Source organism: Nycticebus coucang, chromosome 13 (genome assembly GCF_027406575.1).
Source record: "Nycticebus coucang isolate mNycCou1 chromosome 13, mNycCou1.pri, whole genome shotgun sequence".
Taxonomy (NCBI): domain Eukaryota; kingdom Metazoa; phylum Chordata; class Mammalia; order Primates; family Lorisidae; genus Nycticebus; species Nycticebus coucang.
Window position 1 is genome coordinate 78,449,102 of NC_069792.1, and position 11,343 is coordinate 78,460,444.

An 11,343-nucleotide genomic window follows, 5' to 3' on the forward strand; every position below is an offset into this window, starting at 1 on the left:
AACCTTGGAGAAAGTTTGCTTTTGTTTTTAACATGACCTAAAGGCTGAACCTTCTGCTGGCCTGACCTTAATTGCTGAATACCTCACTTTTTGTTCTGTACCCTTGAGTCTTGCTTTGCATCTTCTTGGTTTCTTCACAGTCTTTAGATAAAGCCGGAAAAAATCGTCCAACATCTTTAGGCTTATGGGCAGAGGAAGGACTAGCGATAGGGATACTGGGCAGGCTTTTGTGAGGTACCACTTTTGGTGTTGGGGAAACAGTGCAGGGGGTTGAATATATTTTTTATAGACAAGAGGTGTTATCATGAGACAGGTGGAAGAGACTAGGCAGGAAAGACAAATTACAAACAGGCATTTATTATATATTCTGAATTTCCACAATAGGTGCAGGTGGAGTTTTGGATTTGGTATAAAATGGTATAACAAAGAGTCATGTTATTATAAAATTAAAGAAATGACCAGGCTTGGAACAGGACATTCCTGCATTTGGTGCCAGCTGTTGGCATATGTCTACTGTTTTAATACTTCTTGGCACAATTATTTATCATCTAAACTGGCACACCTATGTTCAGGACAAATTCTAAACTAGACAAATGCTGGAGTGACAAGTCCAAACCAGGATGGTCCAGAGGAAACTGGAGCATGATGTGGTCACCCCAATTCTAAGTCCTGTGTCTGGTTGGATTTCAGGGAACCTCCTGGGGATTGGTGCTTATTTCTTTGGTCTGCTCCTGCAACATGGAGTCAGGGTCATGAGGAATCATTCTCTGCCTCTTTGTCCCCCGAAATTGAGGGGGTTCGATTTTCTGGCCTTCTCCTACTCTACTTTCCCCTCCATGCGTCATCACCACTGAGAAGATACAGACGTTAGCCTGACTTCCTTTGGGGCAGGCAGAAGATAAAATCCATTATATTCAAATTGTCATCATCAGGCTGATGTTTCACTATATTATGTTGGTAATCAAGTAAAAATAGCAAAAATAAATCATTGATTATTTGTGCGTCTCTAGGTCTTAAAACATCCTGAATATATCTTCATTAGCTCCAGCAAATGGTGATCTGTGTCCTCCCCTCTCACTGGATTGTATCTTCTCATTTCTTATCACAGGGTTTGGGCCTTGTCAAGCCCAGAGTTTAATTTGTTCATAATGAAACCTAATGCCAATGGTTGTGTTATTCAATTCAGCAACAGAGTTAAACTAAAGGATTATTTATTTATTTATTTTGAGACAGTCTCATATATTGCCATTGGTAGAGCGCTGTGGTGTCACAGCTTACAGCAACCTCAAATTCTTGAGCTTAAGAGATTTTCCTGCTTCAGCCTCCCAAGTAGCTGGGACTATAGGTCCCCACCACAACATCCGGCTATTTTTCTTTCTTTTCTTTTTCTTTTTTTTTTTTGTAGTTTTTGTTGTTAGCAAGCCCCGGGCCAGGTTCCAACCCTCCAGCCACAGTGTATGTGGCCGGTGCCCTAACACTGAACTTCGGGCACTGAGCCTAAAGGATTTTTTCTTTATTTCTTGATTTCATTATTTCAACCTACCCACATTTATTTGTAGTCTCAAATGAAATTTAGACTAGACAATAATGCATTGTTTGATCATGACAATATTTAATCTTTTATTTTGGGGCAATGACCAAAACAGCAAACACTGTCATACACACTCCCAGAAGAGCATGGAATTTATTTCAGTGGTGTTTAGCTTCTCAGGAGCAAAGCAAGCTAAGCTCATCAGTTGGCTTCACAGCTAACACTTAGATATTCTTGTAACATTTTTCATAATGGTAGGGAACTGGTGTGTGTTTCTAAATGTTTAGTAGTCAGCTCTCCTGAAAGAAAAGATCTGTCATTTATAGGATTTACCAATTTATGTGGTGTAAATACTCCCATCGTGGCTGATTCCAAACTACCAATATGATGCCACTGAACAACAGTGAGCTGGGAAGAGACCATACATAATCAGCTTTTGTGAAAAGGCTCCAGCCCACTTCTGACTAGGCCGGCACAGAGCTGACCTGATCCTGTGGCTGCTGTAACTTTTCATGTTCATTCATGTTCCCACAGATATTTTTTGAGGAACTCCTGTATAGGTGCTTAGGATATATTAAGGAACAAAAAATACAAAGATGCCTATCCTTAAGGAACTTCTTTGGGGAAGAGGAAGATAGAAGATGAACAATAAACATATTTAATAAATAAGTTACATAAAATATTGTATTATGCAAGGTAAGTACTATGAAGAAAATATAAGTAGATCTGAAAGAAGGTGACTGAGAATGTGGGACTGCTTCTAATGTTAAATGGGATGGTTGGGGTGGGCCACTCTAACAAGATGTGGCCCAACCCTCTAATTCAAAGGGTTGAGCGCGAGTCTATGGTCAAACCTCTGTTCAGACATCCAGGTAGTTCAGACATCCACGGCCAACCTTTTTTCAGGATTTACAATGCCACTTTGCAGTGCTCTAAGCCTTTTATGGGTATTGTCTCATTTAATCCTTACAATTCCATGGAAAAGGCCCCCACATTTTAGATGAGGAAACTTAGCCGAAAGGTTAAGTAACTTGCACAAGTTCTCTTAGCTAGCAACTGGAGACCTAGAATTTGAACCTAGAGTTCATGGAACAATCATTAAATTACATATCTTCAAGGCATTCCAGTGGTGTAAGCCTGTAATCCCAGCTACTCATAATGCTGTAGCAGGAGCATCACTTGGGAATTTGAAGGTGATGATGATGGTTGGGCCATCTAACAACTATTAGTATATTTCCTAAGACAGAAATTAAAAGTCCATGGAGATACCCGGTTATTATTTTCATCAACCCTATTTGGGATGCAAGGTGACAGGTGCTTTGATTTATAGAACTCTAACCTTCAAATGAATACGCAAGCGAGATTTTTAACCAAAGATATCCCTAGTGGAGGATTTGTAGGAGTTACTAGTTCTCCTCCCTCAAGATACACAACTCATCTTTTTGAAAAGAGCACAGAAACTTTTAGAGTACCAGCCAAACCTTTAGAGTGCCTTGGCTGAGCTTATTTGGATAGCGAGTGCTGAAACCAAGATTTTAACCTATAGCTTATGGTTTTAAGCACTAAATTACTTGTCTCAAAGGCACTTGTGGTCATGGTAGGAGGTTCTAAGAGATTACACAGTAGTTATGGTGTACTAATCCTACCCCTTCTCTGGTAGAAGGAAAAATATATATAGTTTCTTGAGACAGAGTCTTGCTCTGTCATCCTGGCTAGAGTGCAATTCCATTATTATTCACTGCAACTTCAAACTCCCAAGTGATGCTCCTGCCACATTATTACGAGTACTGGGACCACAGGCTTGCACCACTATGCCCAGCTAATTTTTCTGATTTTGTTTGTTTGTTTTGTAGAGATAGGGTCTTGCTCTTTCTCAGGCAGATCTTGAACACCTGGCCTTAAGCAATCCTCCCATCTTGGTCTCCCCAAAGTGCTAGGATTACAGGTGTAAGGCACTGTGCCCAGCCTAGAAGGAAAGCTTTTGACACTGTTGTATTAGAGTGGATGCAGTGAGATCTAAGGCCTCTTATAGTGGATTTTCCTAAGAATCTCTGCTATAATCTTTCAAGTCCAACACTTACAAACCCTTTTATAGAGCTCCTATCTCCTTAAGCAGAGTTGATCATTCATTCCTATGTCCCACAATGTCCCTTTCATTAAATTATGCTGTTATCTCACCAAACTGCTCTTATTTTTTTTTAATGTATGGTCTGTGAGCTTTTGGAGGTCAAAAATTTTCTCAGTTCTGTTCACTGCTAAGTTCCTCTTGCCCAAGCACAGTCCCTAGCATGTAATAAGCACAGAATAAATGTTTGCTGAATAAAGGCCAGAAAGAAGGAAGTAAGGCAAAGATAGTAGTGCTTTAGGGATAATCAGTTTCTGTGTCTATTTTGGAAATCTTTTCAACTATTAGTTTTCTCATTTCTAGACCTAAACCTCTCCAGAATGCCTGAGGTCTTTCATGTTATCAAAGAAGGAATCTGACATCTTTAAGGCATCATTCTATGACCCTGTACTACTGAGTCCAAATCTCATTCTTGGGTATTCTGGATCATGTTGCAAATTTTCAAATTCTCTCTCTCTCACCACCCCCACAATGATAGTCATTCTGGTAAAAGTTTATATATCTTATCACACATATTTTATCCACCATTTACTCAGAAGTCAAACTGAATCTTAGTTCAGGTTAGTCTGTTATTTCTTTTGCCCATAAAATGTCTAGTTAGCAGAAGTGAAGTTTATTCAGTTAATCATAAATTTATCAATTGAATTTACTTTTGAAGATGCTAATCTTTTTGTAAACAAAAACTATGTGCTTTAGCACCATATAATTATCTTAATTATAATTTGGGTTGAGGTTGAAAACAGAGTTTGAAAACAGGCTTAAAGCTACTGAAGAATGGAAATTGCATTAATTAGGAAACTTATGGTTTCAAGACAGAACATTTACTTTAAGAAGGTAGAATTTGGGCCAGATGCAGTGTCTCACGCCTGTAATTCTAGCACTCTGGGAGGCTAAGGGAGCAAGATCACTTGAGCTTAGAAGTTTGAGACCAGCCTGAGCAAGAGCAAGACCCTGTATCTATTAAAAATAAAAACATTAGTCAGGTAGACCTGTAGTCCCAGCTGCTTGGGAGGCTGAGGCAATAGAATCACTTGAGCCCAGGAATTTGAGGTTGCTGTGAGCTAGGCTGACGTCATGGCACTCTAGCCCAGGCAACAGAGTGAGACTCTGTCTCAAAGAACAAACAAACAAACATAAAAACAAAGATGAAAAAATAAAAGAAGGAAAAAAAAATAAAAGAAGGTAGAATTTATTAGGTCACATAACCTAAAAGTCCTGGGATAGTTTCATCTTCAGTCTCAGCTGGATCCAGGTGTTTGATTTCATTCAGACCACTTTCCAAATCCATCTCTAGTTTTGCTTTTCTTTACTCTCAGGTATTTTCTATCTGGTAACCTCTGAGGCTATAGTTTCAAGACCCAGCTGAAAAGAGATCATCTCTTTCTTACTTGTCCCAACAAGTCACCAAGAAAGAATGCACAACAACAATCTTGTGTTGTTAGGCCAGGAATGTGATGGATGGTCTGATTGGCTAGCTCTGGGTCAAAAGAGCTTGGTCACATGCCCAAGTCCGGGTAAGGTGGTAGAGCTAACTCCACTTGAACTCCATGAAAAGAGAATGGGTAAGAGATGTGTCCCCAAGGATAACCTATCAGAAGAAACACTAGCAGAAGAAAGGGGAGTGAAAGCTGGTGTGAAAAAAAAAAAAAAGAAAGCTGGTGTGTAAGAAACAAATGGCCACTACTGTTATGTGTGCATTAGAGTTGAATTAAATTTTTACTTGGATTATTTTATGTTTACATACTTCTTAGAATTTGTATAAACTACATTATAATATATCGGCTGCTCTTGGTATGATCACGTGGTTTATTACTATCATTATTATCATGTGAAGACAATACCTGCTATGGTTTGAACATTTGTGTCCCCCTCAAATTCATGTGTTGAAAAATGCCAGTGTGCTAGGGTTAGGAGATGAGGTCATTCAAAGGTGACTGGGTCGCAAGGGGTGTGGGATTAGTGCCTTTGTGAGAAAGGTCCCAGAGAGCTGCCTTACACTTTCTACCATGTGAGGACACAGTGGGAAGATGCCATCTGTGAACTAGAAATGAGTCCTCGTCAGACACCAGATCTGCTGGTGCCTTGACCTTGGACTTCCCAACCTCCATGCAGAACTGTGAGAAATAAATCTCTGTTGTTCGTAAGCCACCCAGTTCATGGTATTTTGTTATAACAGCCCGGATGGACTAATACTCAACATACAAAGGAAGAAGCTGATAATTTATCTTTATCTGCTTCTCATTCTTCTCATTTCTTTTAGTCTGGCTTTCATCTCCAGATGAAATGAACAAAAAAACAGGTATAAATCTGAAGAATACCATAGGAAAGGCATTTGCTTTTTCTGTAGGATTGCACTCTAGAGAAAAAACTTTGAAGATCTACTTTCTTTCCAGGTTACCTTAGAAAGTATATTGCAAAGAAATTTAAACATGTGTGCATTAAAAATTTTAAAGCAAAAAAATTGGAAAATAACCTTCTGTGGTCTTGATTGTTGGAAATATTTATGCAATTTGAGAATTTTAGGAATTTCTTGGTGGCAGAGTAGATGGCTTTTGAGGTTCACTTTAACATCTCATAAAACATAATGTACAATATGCTAAGTATAACAGATTTCATTCAGGTGAATAATTCTGAATAACTGAAATAACTGATTTCCTTTAGAAAGTGGTCTGAATGAAATCAAACACCTTACATACATCGTAAGTCTAGATTTTTTTCTCTTTTTTTGCAGTTTCTGGCTAGGGCTGGGTTTGAACCCACCACCTCCAGAATATGAGGCTAGCATCCCACTCCTTTGAGCCCCAGGCGCCACCCCATAGGACTAGATTTTTTTTTTTTTTGTGGTTTTTGGCCGGGGCTGGGTTTGAACCCGCCACCTCTGGCATATGGGACCGGCACCCTACTCCTTGAGCCACAGGTGCCGCCTGGACTAGATTTTTAAAAAGCAACTTCAACATCAAATACCCTATATCTTACAAAGTGTCTGTTATGCATTACCTAACAGTCGCTTAATATTTTCCCCATGACTGTGAACCAAGGAGCACTGTTAAATCTGTCACTCTGCCATATCTTGTAACATCAAAATTCTTTTTTCTTAAGAGACATCGTCCTTGTGAGTCAGTGCTACATTTTTGAGGATACTTTGTTTCGGCCCCTAGAGGGAGCTCCAGCCTCCTTTACAACTCTCCCCCTCAACACTTTCCTCCTGGGTTTGCTTATTCCGTGCTCAAAGTAAGAAGGACCTGTGAAGGTCAAAACCACTTCCTGGGTTTGTTTCTGGGTGTGTGGATCTCTCTTCTTTTCTGTCATAGAAAGACTAGTTCAGGGTTACGGCTGTCTGGAAACTGTCTGTCTTAGGAAGTTCTTCAGTTGCTCGTATTAGTTATCCGTTTAACATACAGTATTCGAATACTTACCAGGTGCTGGGCACTTGTAGGGACTGGGAATGTAGCAGTGAACAAGTGCCAAGAGGTCATTATTTATTGGTGTGTACACCATGGTGGATTTTACCAGCTCTGCCTTAGTCTTTAGAAAGAAACACTAAGTATAGGTTCAACCTCAGTGCCCCACAGCCCTGTAGGGTGTTCTGGGCCTGTACCTCCCTGACCAGAGAGGTTTCTTTTTTATCTTTTTGTTTGTTTGTTTGAGACAGAGTCTCAAGCTGTCACTCTGGGTAGAGTGTCATGGCATCACAACTAACAGCAACCTCAAACTCTTGGGCTTAAGCAATTCTCTTGCCTCAGCCTCCCAAGTAGCTGGGACTTCAGGTTCCTACCACAATGCCCAGCTATTTTTTTGTTGTAGTTGTTATTGTTGTTTAGCAGGCCCTGCTTGGGTTTGAACCTGCCAGCCTTGGTGTATGTGGCCAGTACCCTAACCACTGAGCTACAGGTGCTGCCCAGAGAGGTTTCCTGAATAGAAATTACCATTGTGTCAACATGAGTCCCTTTCTTCCTCTTCCCCTGGACAAAGCTAATTGGCCACAGGGTGGGTATCGGATCAAATGAGCTCATCTGTAGGTCAGATGATAAGGGCCTGATCTGAGAGCTTCTCTCACCAGTGACCATGATCATTAACTTGGACCGAATTCTCTCTTGTTGGAATTTGACTAGAAGCATTAGTTTTTGAGGTATCTGTTTTGTGTTGTTATAACAGAATACCTGAGACTGGGTAATTTATGAAGACTAGATTTAGGCTTGGAAATCCAGGTTTAAAGGGCAGTATCTTATGAGGGCCTTCTTACTGTGCCATAACATGATAGAAGGTGTCACCTGGTGAGACAGCACAGAAAAATAGAGGGAAGGGAGAAAAAGTCTTTTTTTTTTTTTTTTGAGGTGGAGTTACACTCAGTTGTCCCAGGCTAGACATGGTATCAGACTAGCTTATAACAACCTCAAACTCCTCGGTTTAGGGTATCCTCCCACCTCAGCCTCCAGAGTAGCTGGGACTATAGGCACCTACTACACGCCTTGCTAATTTTTGTGTTTTTAAGAGAGACAAGGTCTTGCTCTTGCTCAGGCTGGTCTCTAACTCCTGACCTTGAGTGATCATCATGCCTCAGTCTCCCAGAGTGCTAGGATTATAGGTGTGAGTTGCCATACCTGGCCTGACCTCATAATTTTGTAAGAAACCTACTCCTGCAATAACTAAACCACTCTCAGATAATGACATTTATCCATTTGGGAAGGTGGAGTTCCCATACCTAATTGTCTCTTCAAGCTCCCATCTCTCAACACTGTGGCATTGGGGATTAAGTTTCTTTCTTTTTTTTTTTTTTTTTTTTTTGTGGTTTTTGGCCGAGGCTGGGTTTGAACCCACCACCTCCAGCATATGGGACTGGCGCCCTATCCCTTTGAGCCACAGGAACTGCCCGGGGATTAAGTTTCTGACACACAAACTTTGGGAGACATATGAAAAAGATAGCAGTAGGGTTCCCATAACAAATACAAGAAAATGAGTGGCTTAAACCACAGAAATTTATTTTCTCATAGTCCTGGAAGCCAGAAGTCTAAGATCAAGGTATCAACCAACAGGGTTGGTTTCTTTTTTGTTTTTTTGAGACAGAGTCTCATTCTGTTGCCCTGGGTAAAGTGCCATGGCACCATCACAACTCACAGTAACCTCAGACTCCCAGATTCAAATGGTCCTCTTACTTCAGCCTCCTGGGTAGCTGGGACTACAAGCGCCACCACAATGCCTGGCTGGTTTTTCTATTTTTTTTTTTTTTTTTTTAAATAGAAATGAGGTCTCACTCTTTCTCAGGCTGGTCTCAAACTCCTGAGCTCATGAGATCCACTCTCCTTGGCCTTCCAGAGTGCTAGGATTACAGGCATAAGCCAACATACCTGGGCTAAGGGTTGGTTCCTTCTGAGATCACCCTCTTTGGTATTTGTGAATGGCCATCTTTGCAGGCTGGAGGTTATTAGCACAATTATAGCTCATTGTATCCCTGAACTCCTGGGCTCAATCTTCCAACTCAGCCTCTCAAGTATCTGGGACGACATATTGGTGCTTGGCTGATTTTTAAATTTTTTGTAGAGATGTGGTCTCACTAGTTGCCCAGTAGTTGAACTACTGCCTCGAGCAAGGCACTTTGACTTCCCAAAATGTTGGGATTACAGGCGTGAGGCACTGTGCCTGGCCAACATAGGAATTTTGAGGATCCACAACTCAACCCATAATAGATGCAAAGAGAATGAGTTAGTTGGTGGTTAGAGGAAAAGCAGACCCCACAGGAAGTTAATGATATGAAGGAAGGAGAACTTAGAAGGGATGAGTATATCAATAGTACTTGTGTAAGACTGTGGATAAAGTCATAATTGAGATAGTACATATAAAATGATTAGCACATTGGCTGAACAATGACTTTTTGAACATGACCCTGAAAGCCCAGGCAACCAGAGCAAAAATAGACAAATGGGACGGTGACAACCTAATAAGCTCCTGCACATTAAAGGTAATAGTCTGCAGAGTAAAAAGACAACCTGTGGAATGGGAGAAAATGTATGCAAAGCATATTTTCTGATAAGGAGTTAACATCCAAAATACATAAGGAACTCATCAACTCAATAGCAAGAAAACAAATAGCCTCATCAAAAAATAGGCAAAGGACCCGAACAAACATTTCTCAAAAGAAGACATACATATGGACAACAGGTACATAAAGAAATGGATTGTGTTTTTGTACCTCAATCCACGTTTAGCAAAGCATCTCGAGGAGGAAGGGATAGAGCTGACATCAACCAGTACTGGCCTGGCTTGAATCAATCTTTGGGAAGAGAAACTAAGGGGCTTCATTGGGGCTGTCACTCATCATGAACACATTTGAAATTCCAGGGCACTGTCTGAATTTTACCCTTTGAAATCTAAACTCAGAGAAAGATAGGTTTCCCCTGGAAGAGCTCTTATTTGCCCAAAGCCTGGGGAAGAGTTGGTCAAGATGTCACATCATTCCACTTTAGTAAGTTCTTTGAAGATAGAATCAAGAAAATTGAATTTTTATAATCTTGGGTTCTGTTGCCAAGGTCAGAATTCAATTTAATTTAATTCAACAAACATTTATTAAATGTCTGTCTATGCCAGACACTGTTTTAGCTAGGAAATCAAAGAAGAATAAGACATAGCTCCTTCCCTAGAGCAAATTCAAATCTAGCTGGGGAGATGGCTACATAAACAAATAATTACAATAGGATGGGATAAACATGACAGAACAAATGTACACAGATGACTCTGAGAGCTCAGAGGTGTCAGTGGTACCATCCTGGGATTGGGAAGGTCAGACACTTCAGTCTTAATTGGTTGTTTCATGAGCAGTGTTCAGAGTCCTAAGATTTTTAATATTACCTTAGATTCTCCCACGCACTCATGTTCTTTGATTTGTAACCTCTTAGCCCCATTTTTCAAAGCATATCACTTTGATTTTGCTTCTGTCATCATGTCCTTTTTCCTCTGATTCTGTCTCTTCCTGAGTTACCCTTGTAAGGTCAAACTAGATAACCCAGGATAATCTCTCTAATTACAGATCTTTATTGTAATTACACGGACAAAGTCATCATTGCTATACAAAGTAACATTCAGATGTTCTAGGGATTAGGGCATGGAAATATTTGGAAGCCATTATACAACCTATCAAAATGTTTATATTTTATATGTTTATATATATATGTTTTGGGGTACTGAGTTAAAAATTTCTCAAATGCTTTTATATAATTCAGACTATTCTGTATATATACGTTGGTAATTGCTTTTTTTACTTAACTTTGTCTTATCCATCCCAATATATTTTTTTAAATAATGCTTTTTGGCGGACAGTGCCTGTAGCTCAGAGGGTAGGGCACCAGCCACATACACCAAGGCTGGCAGGTTCCAACCCGGCCCCTGGCCAGCTAAAACAACAATGACAACTGCAGCAACAACAACAAAAAGCCAGGCGTTATGGTGGGCACCTGTAGTCCAGCTACTCGGGGGGGCTGAAGCGAGGGGATCGCTTAAGCCCAAGAGTTTGAGGTTGCTGTGAGCTGTGACTCCATGGCACTCTACCCAGGGTGATAGCTTGAGACTCTATCTCAAACAACAAACAAACAAAAAAATTGCTTTTTGGCAATGGCATAATTCTGTGATACTGGGACATATCACAATTTAGGAATCTTGTTTCTAAGTAACACAAGTCCAGCCCAATGACCAGGCA